Genomic DNA, 16,668 nt, shown 5'->3' on the forward strand with positions numbered 1-16,668 from the left:
TGATTTTTCTTTATTGTTGGATTGTATACAATATATGTCTAAGATACTGTAAAATGAGGAAAGAATGCATACTTATACATTTTGAATTATAAATTAATAATAATAATATTGATAATAAAACATGTATAGGTAGATGAAGGGTGTGTAATGGAGAGATGTATAGTGAAGTTGTAATGGAAAAGTTAAAAGACTGATGGGAAATATGCTTGGGTATGTTCTTGATTTGGATTGATAAATTAATAAAAACAAATTTAAAAAAAAGGAAACGAGGCAAGTGGGGTTTAGATATCTGTGGAATAATGTCCAGGGTGGGAGAAAGAAAGAACTCTTATCTCTTTGAGACAAGTGTGAATGTTGTCATTATCCACCCTGATTAGCAATCAATGGCCTTGCAGTTTCAAAGCCAGGCTGCTTCCTGTCTGGGGCGATCCTTTGTTAGGAGGTATTAGCTGGCCCTGATTATTTCACAGCAACCCAGCGATTCCAGCCATGAAAGCCTTTGACGACATATTGAATAATATTTGGTGGGCATATGAATAAGTTAGTTACAAACTCTCGGTATAAAGCGCAAGTTGAAAGAAGAAACATAAGGGAAATACGTGGTCTGTTTTGTGGTCCTCCGTGTCATTCAAAGGCATACAGTACAAACCCCGTATTCACGGGGAATGCATTCCCAGATTTACACTGTTAGTTAACATTGTGGATAATAGGGGTGTGCAAATCTTCGTTTTCAATTAGTAATTCGTATCTATATATGTATTATCTATATATTAAATTGGAGCCTCAGGTGGCACCGCAGGTTAAACTGCTGTGCTGTTGAACTTGCTGACCGAAAGGTCGGCGGTTCAAATCTGGAGAGTGGGGTGAGCTCCCGCTGTTAGCCCCAGCTTCTGCCAATCTATATATATACACACACACTATATAGTATTCATTTGAGTATTTTTAGTGATTTACCAGCCATACCTTTTTAACCATTTTTTTCAATACAGCTATTTTGTGGAACCATTGAGAATCCGATGGATAGTATTTCTCATACTTAAATCCAATGGGAATTCTGGGAGCTGTAGTTCCCAAACGTAACTTTCCCAAGCTCTGATTCTGGCGTTTTGGTTGTGCGGCTTGGCTAACAAAGCCCACTTTTGCCAAGGTTTTGGTATGTGGTTCCTTTCAAAACAACCCACACTGCTGCTATTTCGAGACCACCAGGCAGCAGATCTTTTTAGGCGGCTCTGATGTGATTGCTCTTATTGGTTGCTCCTCGTTCCGATTCGAGCCAAACCAATAAGAATATCAAGTGTTGCTCCAGTGGGTGGCCTTAATGATCTTACCATTAGAGCCGTCATAACCAAAAGGGAGGGCGGGGAAGAGTGAAATGTGTTGCATGTGAGCAAACACACCAAACCACACCACGGACTTGTTAGCAGCTTAAGGAACAATGTTGCAGAGGTAGTCGCTGTGCCACTGGTGGAGCGGTGGTCCTGGAACGTGCCCAACTTCATGGAAAACCAAGCTCAGATGCAAGAATGTTGTGGATATCATCGTAAGGACCTTGGACAGAAATGGGAGTCTAACAGCAATGAAATAGACTTGCATTGAGCCAAAAACTCGCAATGGGTTAAAGCCTTGTGTCGGCAGGACTGCTGGCCTGAAGGTTGGGTTGCTGACCTGAATGTTGCCAGTTCAAGTCCAGGGAGAGCATGGATGATTTCCCGTCTGTCAGCTCCATCTCCATGCAGGGACATGAGAGAAACCTCACACAAGGATGGTAAAAACATCAAAACATCTGATTATCCCCTGGGCATCGTCCTTGCAGATGGCCAATTCTCTCACACCAGAAGCAACTTGCAAGGTGCTCTTGACACTCTCACACACAAAAGCCAGGAACTTGGTCAATCTAGGACAGGCATGGGCAAACTTCGGCTCTCTCTCAGGGTAGGCTGTTAGGAATTGTGGGAGTTGAAGTCCAAAACCCACAGTATGGCTTAGTGGCTTGTGTTTTGGATTACAATTCTGTAGACTAGGGTTCAAACTCCAACTCGGCCTTGATAACCTACTAGGTGAACTTGGAAAAAGTCACACTCTCTGGGTCCTTATGATAGGGTTGCCTTGAGTTGGAAATGACTTGAAGGAACCCAACAACAATACAAATGAATGGATGGATGGATGTATGGATGGATGATGGTTCCAAGAGTTGGAAATGACTTGAAGGAACCCAACAACAATACGAATGGATGGATGGATGAATGGATGGATGACGGTTCCAAGAGTTGGAAATGACTTGAAGGAACCCAACAACAATACAAATGAATGGATGGATGGATGTATGGATGAATGATGGTTCCAAGAGTTGGAAATGACTTGAAGGAACCCAACAACAATACAAATGAATGGATGAATGGATGGATGACGGTTCCAAGAGTTGGAAATGACTTGAAGGAACCCAACAACAATACAAATGAATGGATGAATGGATGGATAATGGTTCCAAGAGTTGGAAATGACTTGAAGGAATCCAACAACAATATGAATGGATGGTTTGGATAGATGGATGGATGGATGATGGTTCCAAGAGTTGGAAATGACTTGAAGGAACCCAACAAAAATACGAATGGATGGATGAATGGATGGATGGATGATGGTTCCAAGAGTTGGAAATGACTTGAAGGAACCCAACAACAATACAAATAAATGGATGAATGGATGGATGACGGTTCCAAGACCAAGCCAAGACGTTTTGGTGTTGGAGGTGAAGAACAAAACTGATGCCACTCCCATCGGTTGTACGAACGCCAACTGGATTGGCAGATTTATCACACCTGAAGGCAACAGGTCAATTTATGGAGCACAAACCAAGTTGTGTGTCATGCTGTTCGTTCCATTGTCTTTTAGCACCTTTCCTTTTCAGCACCTGCGAACAATAGCTCCTCGTTGCTTCACGGAAGGGCTGGTCTTCCGAATAGTTGAGCTGAAGAGAGACGTATATTTGACTTTTCCCAGACTGGGAGTGTGGGAAGCTCCCATTTCATGAAGGACATTCAAGGGCCCTGAAATGCCTGCTTTCAGAAAACACACCTCTGGATTTGACATCGGGCAGCCCATCCTTTATCCCTTTCCTACGAGGACGTCAAAAGCATGATGCTCGTGTCAATTCCTGTGAATGACAGACGCAACATAGGCGAAGAGAGTCCAAATTGAAATGCAAACCAATTCTCCTTCCTTGACAATACAGTCCTTGGTCTCTAAGACTGGGGCGGAGGGGAGGGTTTGGTGGAAAAAACGGAATCCTTTTCGTACAGGGAGAGGAAATTCCAGAGCAAACGCACTGACAGACATGTCTTGGAAGTCTGCTGGTTATTTTGGCAAAATCCCAGGAATGTATTCCTTTCTCTCTCTCTCTCTTTCTCTCTCATTTTCCCTGCGGTCCTCATATTCTCTCCTTGGAAAGATCCCTGCGACCTTTGCAGCGAACTGCATCGGCTTCTTCCAATTGCCACCATGATGTTTTCTTATTTATTTATTGCATCTGTCTTTTTATTTATTTATTTATTTACAGTATTTATATATTCCGCCCTTCTTTCTCACCCCGAAGGGGATTCAGGGTGGATTACAATGAACACATATATGGCAAACATTCAATGCCAACAGACAAACAACATATATAGACAGACACAGAGGCATTTAACATTTTTTTCCAGCTTCACTATTCTGGCCACAGGGGGAGCTGTTGCTTCACCGTCCACTAGCGGCTGTACTTCCTCATTCCTTTCCTCATGTTTTGCTGGCAGTTTTTTTATGATGTTGTAAATTAGTTAAATTAGCCTCCCGCATAAAGCATACCTAAATTTCCCTACTTGACAGATGCAACTGTCTTTCAGGGCTGCATAGGTCAACAGCAAGCCGGGCTATTTAATAGGCATGTCCGATCGATGAAAAAAATGTTTCAATTCTCGTTTCTAAAGTAGGGGGCGCTGGCTTTTCGATATAGAAAGTATTTCCGATTTTTTCACCCAAAAATTTCGGATATTTCCGAAAATTTGTAATGATTCTAAATATTTCTAAAATGGCGGGCGCGCATGCACAATCGGCAAAAAAAAGGAACCTGGGGGGGGGACTTTTGCAGGGCTCTCCCACCCTCATTTCTTGAGCTATCCTCATCATCCCTAGCCCCCACCTTTGCATCCATCATGGAAGCTTCTGATTGGTCAGGGAGCGGCAGCCAGTTAGGCTGCGCTAAGCTCCCATTCTAGGTAGGTTGCAGAAACAAAACAAAATTTAAAAAAATATTTTTAAAAATATATTTTTTAAAAAAAATTTGGGGAAAAAAATTAACGAAACATTAAGAGACAATTAGAGAATGGGCCAACAATGGTTTGAATTACATTGCCAGTTGCGCTGTGAGACAATGTCTCGGAATGCGTATCAAAAAGTGAGAACAATCCGAAATAATTCCGATATACGATTCAAAACGATTTTTTGGACATGTCTACTATTTAATGGTCGGGGGCTTAACCCAACCTGGGCTTTGAACTCATGACTTCTCGGTCAGTAGTGATTTATTGCAGCTGGTTACTAGCCAGCTGCGCCACAGCCCAGCCCTCTTTCCGTTCAAGGACTTCCAAGAGGCAGCAAACATGCTTGCCTCCTGCCTCTTGGATTGTAGGCCGCCTTTCTGAGCAAAACCACCTCTGAGTTTGCCTTGTTGACAAAACTCCCATGACATTCATGGGGTCGTGGTGAGTCAGAGGACTTAAGGGCAGGCAGAATGAATCGTGGATATTGGAGAAGCTTGTCCTTAGGATCCCACTCTCTGCTTCTTCTGAGTCATCTTGTAAAATTTGATCTCAGAATCGGAAGGAGATGACACACACCAAGAGAGAAAGAAGGAAAGCAAGAAAGCAAGAGAGGGAGTTGTTTTTCCAGACGGTTCTTCTCAGCCAGAAATGATCTGAAAACAGTGGTCACTGCCACGCCATCCAACCCCCCTCTTTGTCACTCTGACACCTCATTCCTGGACAAAGCCCATGGTGTGCTCTTGCCCCGCTTGCAGACGGCAAAGGAAGGACCACCTTCAATGCTTTGGCTGCGAGGAGAGACTTCCCGCCCAGGCCCATGCTCCAACCCAGGGAGATATATATATATATATATATATATATATATATATATATATATATCTCCAAACTTGGCCCAGGCAACTGGTGCGCATGCTTTGCGGATTACATAAGGGGTGAACTTTGTCGGCATGGAGGATGGATTTTGACAGAAAGGCCCTATTGTTCTCCCCGGCCTGCTTGAGGAAGCTGATTGGCAGCAAAATGTCCTCAGCGACAGTCGCAGCGTAAACATTACCAGAGTCAAAGGCCCTCCGTCACTTTGATGATCTGTCATCCGTCAATTTGTTCTTTGCCACCAGACAACGATAGAGAAATGCTGTTCTGTTCTTCTCACCCGGGAATAAATGTGGGCCTTACATTTCCCCAACAGGAACCCTACTTGGTTAGGCGGAAGGAGATGCAATATTCTCCCAGAGGTGAAAACGATGGGAGGAATTGGAGTTATTATTATTATTACTATTATTATTATTATTATTTGTACCCTGCTTTGTCTCTCCCACAGGAGACTCAAGGGGGAAATTATGATTATGATGATTATTATATTTATTTATATCCTGCTTGATCTTTCCCGCAGAAAAGTAATGGAAATGTATTAATGAATACAACAAGTTGGTAACAAAAAGTAATGGAAATGTATCAAAGAGTGCAATGAGTTGGTAACAGAAAGTAATGGAAATGTATCAAAGAGTGCAACGAGTTGATAACAGAAAGTAATGGAAATGTATCAAAGAGTGCAATGAGTTGGTAACAGAAAGTAATGGAAATGTATCAAAGAGTGCAACGAGTTGATAACAGAAAGTAATGGAAATGTATCAATGAGTTGGTAATAAAAAGTAATGGAAATGTTTCAAACAGTGCAATGAGTTGGTAACAGAGTAATAGAAATTTATCAAAGAGTACAACGAGTTGGTAACAGAAAGTAATGGAAATGTATCAATGAGTTGGTAATAAAAAGTAATGGAAATGTATCAATGAGTAGGTAATAAAAAGTAATGGAAATGTATCAACGAGTGCAAAAAGTTGGTGACAAAAAGTATGGAAATGTATCGAGTGCAACAAGTTGGTAACAGAAAGTAATGGAAATGTATCAATGAGTTGGTAATAAAAAGTAATGGAAACGTATCAATGAGTTGGTAATAAAAAGTAATGGAAATGTATCAAACGGTGCAATGAGTTGGTAACAGAAAGTAATAAAATGTATCAATGAGTTGGTAATAAAAAGTAAGGGAAATGTATCAAACAGTACAATGAGTTGGTAACAGAAAGTAATGGAAATGCACCAAGGACTGGAACAAGTTGGTTTACAAACTTTGCATCATGATAATGAGGCCCTTTGGCCACAGTCCTGGTGCACAATGTGTCCTGTTGTGAAACAGATGCTCCATGATGTGCAACGGACCACTGATTATCATTCTAACTCAGTAGAGTTGTTGCAGATCATGTCCACAAAGTGTGTGTGTTATCATAAAACCACACATTGTGACAAAACAAAATCATGAAGACATTTTGCGCAGAATCGGTTCCGAATACAAAGACTTTTAACGAAACCGGTTGTGGATGGTGACTAACCTTGGACTTGTTTAAAACATTGGATTTCATAAAAGGATTCACTTACTTGGACGTTTAAATTTGGACTCACAATGAGTGACTTATACAATCCTCCATGTGGAACATGAACTCTGGTGGGCATTGGACTCACAAACTCTGAATATAGAGTTTTACTTTCTATGAATGTATGTGTGTTGGTAACACATGGATTATATTTTGGTTTAATTAGTGTTTTATAGTTCATATTATTGGAATACATTTCTAGCTATAGTGGCCTCTTGCCTGTGTTATCATAAAACCACACTTGTGACAAAAAAGTATCATGAAGACATTTTGTGCAGAATCGGTCCCAAACTACAAAGACGTTCAATGAGAATAGAATGGCTCCATCTTCCTCCTGGCTTCCTAGAAGGGAATTGGTGAAGAGCCACTGCATCCCTGGCAGGGAGGTCTCACTGATATGACTCAGGAGCGGCGCATGAACTGAGCATGAAAGTGTCTTTGAAATTGCTTTTGGAGGTTTTCCCCTCCACCTCGACCCACTTGAGGAGGAAAGGCAGGCAAGTGCGTAATGCTACAGCTGGCCGGGAGGTGAAGGTTCAGAAGTCCACACACAATGAAGATATCAGACCTCCGCTTTGCTGGGATGTCGAAGGAACATGCGTTGGGCTCATGTCTCTGGAATGCGGGGCTGACTTAATCGCTGCCGAGCGGGAGGAGGGATGACAACATGGAAGGTTTGCGAGAGGGCATCTCACGGCAGGCCGCCTGGAAAACAAGACAAGGAGATGTCAGGAGAGAGAGAGAGAGAGAGAGAGGGATGGAGAGAGAGAGAGAAGGAACAGAGGGAACAGGAGGAAATTCTATCTTGGCCGCTCTCGCCAAGGGAGGAGGTAGGCTCATGTAACAGGCCGATATGAGTCCCATTCCAGCTCCCACTGGTTTCAAGGGGAGATTTATGGGATTCAGCTGGAGCCTTGGCCATTATTGTCTCACACACGGTGATCTGTCGCTGAGAGGTTAAGGCTGAATCAAAGACTGCGGCAGGTTATGGCTTCATGTGGAGACGGGCATTTTAATGTCTGCAATGGTTGCCTTCTTCACCTCCAACCTTACCGCTGAGACTCAATGCCTCCCAACTTTAATGCGGTTCCTATTTAGCTACTCACATTTGTTTTCGAACTGCTTTTTTTTCGTGTCAGGAGCAACTTGAGTTGCTTCTGGAGTGAGAGAATTGGCCGTCTGCAAGGACGTTGCCCAGGGGACGCCCGGATGTTTTGATGTTTTTATCATCCTTGTGGGAGGCTTCTCTCATGTCCCCGCATGGAGCTGGAGCTGATAGAGGGAGCTCATCTGCACTCTTCCCAGGTGGGATTCGAACCTGGCAGCTTTCAGGTCAGCAACCCAACCTTCAAGTCACTTAGTCCACTACGCCATCTGGGGGCTCCTTTCAAACTGCTAGGTAGGCAGAAGCTGGGCCGAAGGTCAGGAGCTCACCCTGACCTTCGGGGTAAGAAAGAAAGGCGGAATAGAAATACAATAAGTAAATAAATGAATGAATAAATATGAGGACAGGGTTGTTGTATGTCTTTCAGGCTGTGTGGCCATGTTCCAGAAGTATTCTCTCCAGACGTTTCGCCCACATCTATGGCAGGCATCCTCAGAGGTCAGGAGGGAATACTTCTGGAACATGGCCACACAGTCTAAAAGACATACAACAACCCTGTGATCCCGGCCATGAAAGCCTTCGACAACACAAATATGAGGACCATGGGACATACAATGCCCAACTTGGATCGGCAGTTAGGACTTCTTGTTGTGTGCCTTCCATTGGCCCCATATACACTGACTCCCATATACAATCCAGCTTATTTATTTATTTATTTGCAGTATTTATATTCCATCTTTCTCACCCTGAAGGGGACTCTGGGCAGATCACAGAACACATGTACGGCAAACATTTGATGTCGATTATAACAATGACAAGACAGGCAACAGATAGAGGTGTTTGTTTATAGGCTTTTCCCATCTTTCGGCATCTTTGGAGACTGTGCTTGATTCCGGCCACTGGGGGGTGCTGTCGCTCCACCTCCCTTTCAAAAAGCTTTCTTTGTTTGTAAACTTCTTTTTTCCTGATCAACCACCAAGTCTAAATACCTCCCTGCTTTAATGCGGTTCCTGTTTATCTACTCACATTTGTTTTCGAACTGCTAGGTAGGCAGAAGCTGGGCTGAAGGTCAGGAGCTCACCCTGACCTTCAAGGTGAGAAAGAAGAGTGGAATAGAAATACAGCAAATAAATAAATAAATATGAGGAACATAGGACATACGATGCCCAACTTGGATCGGCAGTTAGGACTTCTTGTTGTGTGCCTTCAATTTCTTTCTTATGGCACTGAAGGTGTTCAAGGGACATGGAAGATCAAACCAGGCATCCAAAATGACTAATATGCATCATAACCCTGCAATAGGGTTTGCCTTAGGGTCTCCAAATGAATTGAAGGCACACAACAAGAAGTTGCAACTGCTGATCCAAGTTGGGCATTGTATGTATCATTGGGGTGAAGATGGAAAAGATAGACCAACATGGTCTGACTCAACATCATAAAGCCAACTTCATATATTCATTGTGGTCACAGCTTTGGAAACGACCAAAATTAACAGATGCTAGCTCCCAGCCTGCTGGTTGCTAACCCTTTCAGTTTCTTTGAAGGCCTCAAGTCCCAAGGAAGTTGTCAAGCTGTGGTCCAAACAGAGATGGATGAACCGTCACAGGGGACAAGTGTTTAGATGTGGGCAATGCTGAAGAAGCTTATTCTTCTCCTTTTAGAAGTCTCCAGGGCAACGTTCCCAGTCCTGAACAGTCCTCTTCCTTAGACCGTTTCTCCAGGTCTCTCCACACCCCCGCCCTTTGTGGTTGCCCCATCTTGAAAGTTGTGTCCCATTTGGAGAAGGGCGGGGAGGAAGCCACCCGTCCCCAAAGCCTGTTTGCCCTAGATGGAGTCATGGGCCACAGGGGAACAATATCTCGTGGAATTAATAAGGTGTCTTGAGAGAAGGAACAGGCTCAGGAACAGAGGGCTTGGTTGTCCACCCTTGTCCACAGGAGACTATTAATCACAACTTTGGCAAGTATGAGTCTCCCTGGCATCCTCGCTTCCCGATTGGGGCTGACCTAGAGGTGGGTGATTTCCGCAATTACGTTGGGCAACGTCCCAATGTTTTCATTAGGTTTTCATCCCAGCAATTGCATCAGCAATGAGGTCAACGTGGATGGAGGTTCAGACTGCAGGAACGGAGGCCGGGAAGGGGGGGGGGCACGGATCTCTTACTATAGGGATGGTTGTCCTGTATGAGGACAGCAAGGATCAAGGTAGGTGCACCAATGGCCCAACAAGCAGAACAGCAAAGCCGTTCAAGGATCAAACCCAAAGAGTCATGAAGAGCACATACAAGGGTGAGACAACTTGGATTTGAGGCACAAGAGGTAAATGAGAGTAATTGAAGTTGATGGCCAATTAGGGGGGTAATTGAACAGAATTTAGTAGGATCCTTTTATCCACAGGCTCAATATCATAGTTTCACCTATCCAAAAACTATTCCCCATACGCTTTCGCAGGTCCTTCAGTGCCCAAGAAGAGTCCAAATATAGGATCCACTATTATCCATTCTTTCAAGTATCCTGGATGTATTGGGACATACCCTCCACTATTACACATCTTGGGACATGTCCCTCACTATTTCATGATTTGGGACATATCCCCCACTATTACACGTCTTGGGACATGTCCCTCAGTATTTCACATCTTTGGACATATCCTTCACTATTACACATCTTGGGACATATCCCACTATTGCACATCTTGGGATATGTCCCTCAGTATTTCATGATTTGGGACATATTTATTTATTTATTTACAACATTTCTACCCCACCCTTCTCACCCGAGGGGACTCAGGGCGGCTTACAACAACTGGCAAAATTCAGTGCCAAACAGATCAATAAAACAGCAACACATTTAAAACCATTAACAACTATTTATAAAATACAACACATAAAATACATAAAATACATTAGTCAGCTAAAACATATAGTTACTTAAAACCACTTTTCCAAGGAACCTTTGCACATAAACCTAAGTTCAGACCATGTCAATATATTGCTTATTCATTAAATGCTTGCGCACAAAGCCATGTCTTAACATTCTTCCTGAAGCCCAGGAGAGTTGGGGCCTGCCGGATGTTACTGGGGAGGGAGTTCCACAGCCGGGGAGCCACCACCGAGAAGGCCCTGTCTCTCGTTCCCACCAGCCGCGCCTGTGAAGCAGGTGGGACCGAGAGCAGGGCCTCTCCAGACGATCTTAGTGTTGTTGATGGTTCATAGGAGGAGATACGTTTGGACAGGTAAGTTGGACCAGAACCGTTTAGGGCTTTGTAGGTCAAAACCAGCATTTTGAATTGGGCTCAGTAGCATATCGGCAGCCAATGGAGCTGGCTTAGCAGGGGGTGGTACACTCCCTGTATGCCACCCCAGTTATTACATATCCCCTACTATTACACATCTTGGGACTTATCCCCCACTATTACACATCTTGGGACATGTCCCTCAATATTTCACATCTTCAAACATATCCTCCACTATTACACATCTTGGGACATGTCCCTCACTATTTCATGATTTGGGGCATATTCCCTACTATTACACGTCTTGGGACATTTTCCTCAGTATTTCACATCTTGAGACATATCTTCCACTATTACACGTCGTGAGACATATCTCACTATTTCACATCTTGGGACATATCCCCCACTATTGCACATCTATTCAAGAAATAGTCAGGACCTAATCACACCCACCACAATATCAGAGGCATGTTCACTTGTTCACCCCCCACAAAAGTGAAAAAAAATGTGATTCCTTTTTTTAACCTGAGAAAACATCTTCTTGGGAATCTCTCACTTCCAGTGTGACTTTATGGTCAACTTCCACTGCCCCTCCTTCTATAACTGAACTATTATATATCCCATAATGATTAGCAACTGACCCGCTAGTCCTTTGAAATGTTGCCAGAAGTAACAACCCACCTAGACAGCGGGACCATTTTGGTGTCTCATGCCCAGAAGTCCTAATGAAAGGCTTTGGGTCCATTTTGGGAAGGAGTGTTGAGTTATTATTTGGATCATCCATTGATTGATGGCTCTCTCTCTTGTTTTCGTTGTGTTTCCTTGTGGCAAAATATATTTACCGTCGTGTCATGTGGGTTAGGAACATTTTCTTGTAATGATGTCTGTTTGGAGTGTGAGACACAAGAGGTATGTCTTCTGTGGGGGGCAACGTCTATAATTAAAAGAGAGGAGGGCCAACAACGTCAATTATAAATCCTATTTTGGTCTTTCCTCTTCTTGGTTGAAAGCTTCCTCTGTGTTGTCCAGTGTCCCCATGCGGGTCTTTCCAAAAGTTTGCTCATCGTGGCAGCGTCAGGGAATTGTGGTTGACCACATGGGGGAAGTGGTCAGCTGTATCCGGCTCTCTCCTGAATCGTGGTGCCTCAATTCCATTGGCCCCAAACACTTGGAGAAGTAGACGTGTAGAACCTGAGCCAGAGAGGGACCAAATATAGCACCGAGGTCACATACTCGGTACTTGTTCCCCAAAATGACAGTAGAGGTTGAATAGTAGGAAAAGAGTAGCTACACATGCTTTGGTAGACAGTCATAGCTCCACTTTTGTGGGTTTATTGACAGATCGGAATCTCTAGTGCACCTCTATGGTCAACATCTTCAGATATTCAATGGAAAGTCCTGGAGATACCACTTCTGTAGGCATTACTAGGTCCTCCAGTGCGAGTCTATGGTCAAAGTACAGTTGAAATTGAAGAGTTGCATTGGAGGATCCATAGATTCCTAAAGTGTTCTCTCAGGAGGAAATCACATTCTTTAATTTCTGGTTTGTCCAGCTCCAGTGAATGTGGAAGGCCTACTGTGCTCTAGGGCAGTGGTTATCAACCTGGGGTTCCCAGATGTTTTTGGCCTTCAACTCCCAGAAATCCTAACAATTAGTAAACTGGCTGGGATTTCTGGAAGTTGTAGGCCAAAAACATCTGGGGACCCTAGGTTGAGAACCACTGTTCTAGGGGGTTCCATGGAAACCCTTCCAAGATTGAGCTTCTGGGATCCTCTGAATCCTTTACCTAAAGGGTGAGCAAACTCCATCTCAAAGTCTTCATGAAGCCTACAAAACTGTTCTGGTAAGCTAAGAAGCTGGGTGAACTGGTTTTCTTTTCAGGCGATGCAATTATAGCACAACGATTCCTCTGTAACCGCATCAACTGAACCTTATGGTACTACTTATAGTTTGGTGGGGCACAAGATCACCAACCTGATAGCTTGTGTTTTGATAGGTTGTTTCTACTTCATAGGAAGTTGATCTTGGTGAACTAGACAAATTGTGAACCAACCGGTTTGTGGTAGAGATTATTGTGGGGCCTAAGAAGACATCATGGGTCTAGTTGCCTTCTCCTCAGCAACCATGAATGGTCCACCCCAAGAGGCAGCAGAACATGTATTATGGTTCTGCAATCACCTAGCAAATACTATGGATGACTTCCTCCTCCTCCTTCCCCTCCTTTTCTTCCTCCTTCTTCCTCCTCCTCATCTTCCTTCCATTCTTCCTCTTCCTCTTTCTCTCCCTCTTCTTCTTCTCCCCTCTTTCTCCTCCTCCTCCTCTTCCTCCTTCTCCTTTCACCTCCTCCTCCTCCATCTTTTCCTTCTTCTCTTCCTTCTCCTCCTTCTCCTACTCTTCCTCCTCCTTCTCCTCTTCCTCCTTCTCTTCCTTTTCCTCCTTCTCCTCCTGGTCTTCTTCTTCTTCTTCTTCTTCTTCTTCTCCCTCCTCCTCCTCCTCCTCCTCCTCCTCCTCCTGCTCCTCCTCCTGGTCTTCTTCTTCTTCTTCTTCTTCTTCTTCTTCTTCTTCTTCTTCTTCTTCCTCCTCCTCCTCCTCCTCCTCCTCCTCCTCCTCCTCCTCCTCCTCCTGGTCGTCGTCTTCTTCTTCTTCTTCTTCTTCTTCTTCTTTTTCTTGCTCCTCCTCCTCCTCCTCCTGGTCTTCTTCTTCTTCTTCTTCTTCTTCCTCCTCCTCCTCCTCCTCCTCCTCCTCCTCCTCCTCCTCCTCCTCCTCCTCCTGACTCTTCTCCTTTACTGGAAAGGCTATTGTACCCATTAAAGTGAGGTTTTGGAAAGTTTAGCATATATATATTGAGGTTCTGCCCGCCCTGTTTCGCTATTTCTGTACGTCTTCAGCCACCAGTTATTGCTAACCTTTTGCAGGTCTCTTGCTTTTATTGTTGTTATCATTCTAGAAAGTAGGGTTTCAATGAACCCTCTGGGGATGCTTATTTCATTTCCAAGGGGTTCTCTTGGCACCGGTGTGGCAAACGCCGCAATGCCCAAGGCAGATGTGGTCTATGCGGAGTCGGTTTAAATACCATCGAAAGCAATATGGGAGACCAGTAAAACCGCCCTGCCTTGTATGGCGTGAGGACCACACATTGATATGGAGCTGGTTTTAGAAACTGGGATCAATTTTTGCACAGACCACGTCCCATATCGCCGGTGTTGGCTATGCATCCACGGAATATATTCCCTCGTAAAAACATGTTTTGAAACGTTTGTGTCGCCGGTCATCGGTCAGGCCTATTTTGGAATACTAAAGACATTGTTTTCCACGCTTTCCAGTATTTTGGGCCATAAAAAAAGAGGGGAAAGGACCCTGGTGCCTTCTATAACGAGGCCTCACGCTGAGCACAATTAAACCTACTGTTTCCAATCAGGTTTTAATGTGAGGATAAAGTGAACGCTCCCTGAGATTTGAGAGGCGGATAATTTGTCAGTAATAATAAGTGTAGACAAACAGGATGTACTGCAGCGCATGGAGGCTGATTGGAACCAAATGTGTCCGCTCGTAGGGATCGTCTGCAAACTCCGTCCCGCAAGGCGGGTGGAACAAGCCTTTGAACGGTAACTCGTTCACGTCCGGTATTATTTTTTAGAGTCCTGAAGCATTCGAAACCTCACAGATTTGGGGACATTTCAGATGTCCTAATTAAGATCTGACCCAACTTAGCTTTTTTTTATGGGTCTGGTTCTTATTTGCCCCAAAAGGTCTTTTTTGCCATAATCCTCCTGTCATTCCTACTCTTCTGGCACTCAGCATGATGTTTTACCAGAATTTTCAACTTTTTTTTTGCTGGGACGCTATGATTATCTACCATACTTGAAACCACTGGTGCGGTTCGTAAGAAAATAGACACGCCGAGCAGCTTGGTGGAAAACCAGCCAAATTTTTCATCCACACTGTTTTCTGCTCCGGTGAAATTTAAGCGTCAATCTAGACTTTCCGAAGCAGAGATATTTGGATTTCTGCTCTATTGAACTCTGATGATTTTGGGTGCTGGGTATAAATCAACACATTGGCTGGAATCTTGCATATGTACTAGTAGGAAGCAAGAGTCCTGCTATATTGTGCATCTGGAGCAGGCATGGGCCAACTTGGGCCCTCCAGGTGTTTTGGACTTCAACTCCCACCATTCCTATCAGCCGGTGGTCACAGAGAGGAGAATCTAGGTTTGTTATACAATACCCCAGAGTGGGGTTAATGGGAGGGTCAATGTCATAGATTAAGTTGAAGAAGTTAAGTTAAGTTTAAGAATGAAGTTGAAAGAGACCACAAGTACCATCCAGTCCAACTTTCTGCTATACAGGAATACACCGTCTACCCACATTTCAATTAAACCTCATGATGGAAAGAGTGGATTGGAAATGAAGCCAACTGCTAAGAAAGATGGGAAGGTCTCATTCTTTGGACATCTTCAAGAAGAGTCTGGAGATGGGGATGCTCTAGCTGGAGAACCTGTATTCAGTATGGGATTGGACTCAATGGTAAAGTCTCTTTCTCTGGACACCTTCAAGAAGAGTCTGGAGATGGGGATGCTCTAGCTGGAGAACCTGTATTCAGTATGGGATTGGACTCAATGGTGAACTCTCTTTGGATACCTTTGAGAAGAGTCTGGAGATGGGGCTGCTCTAGCTGGAGAACCTGTATTCAGTATGGGATTGGACTCAATGGTGAACTCTCTTTGGATACCTTTGAGAAGAGTCTGGAGATGGGGCTGCTCTAGCTGGAGAACCTGTATTCAGCATGGGATTGGACTCAATGCTGAGATCTCCTTTAGATATATCCAAAAAGTGTCTGGAGAGGGGGATGCTCTAACTGGAGAACCTGTATTCAGCATGATATTGGAATTAACTGTGAGGTCTCCTTCTCTGGGTGTCTCCAAAAAGTGTCTGGAAATGGGGATGGTCTAACTGGAGAACTTGCATTCAACATGGGATTGGACTCAATAGTGAGGTCTCCTTCTCTGGATGTCTCCAGAAATAGTCTTGAGAGCTACCTACTGGAGATGCACTAGCTGGAGAACACCCTTTTAGTGGTTCTTGAACTCAGAGATGAGGTCTTCTTCTCTGGATGTCTCCAAAAAGAGTCTTGAGAGCTACCTACTTGTAATACTCTAGCTGTATTAAGAATGGAATTTCACTTAGTGACCTGGATGGCCCTTCCAGCTCTGTATTTCTTTCATTCTATGAATCTCCTATGGAAACGGTTGGAAATTTTTGTCCAACGCTGAATGCCCACGTTCACTTCGAAGTGTCAGAAGCAATGCTGCATCATTGTTGTGCAGATGCAACATTCATACAGCTGCAAATGCCTATGTGCATTGAGGTGGGTGTTCATTTGTTCACCTTTGCCACACATATATAATCATAGGATCTCATGGCCTTCAAACTGGCCTGTCGATTTCCAATGACAGATTTTGCTGAACTCTTGCAGGTCACTGTTGTTAGTAGCAGGGGGTTCGGGGATTATTTTTTTCGTGATAATAAAGAATGTTTTCTTGCAATTTGGCTGCCTTCCACTCCCTCCCAGAGATGAGAGGGCTCTATAAACACTGGATAGGAGAT

General features: G+C 43.9%; 1 protein-coding gene across 1 annotated transcript in view; it reads right to left on the reverse strand.

Annotated features, from left to right (window-relative positions):
• Positions 1 to 16,668, reverse strand: part of kcng4 (potassium voltage-gated channel modifier subfamily G member 4) — a 383,395-nt gene extending 366,727 nt beyond the window's left edge. Inside the window, exon 1 of the mRNA XM_062961816.1 lies at positions 16,657 to 16,668. The gene's annotated coding sequence lies outside the window, so the exon portion shown is untranslated. The remainder of the gene's footprint in view (positions 1 to 16,656) is intronic.

The sequence above is a fragment of the Anolis carolinensis genome, unplaced genomic scaffold (genome assembly GCF_035594765.1).
Source record: "Anolis carolinensis isolate JA03-04 unplaced genomic scaffold, rAnoCar3.1.pri scaffold_9, whole genome shotgun sequence".
NCBI lineage: Eukaryota > Metazoa > Chordata > Lepidosauria > Squamata > Dactyloidae > Anolis > Anolis carolinensis.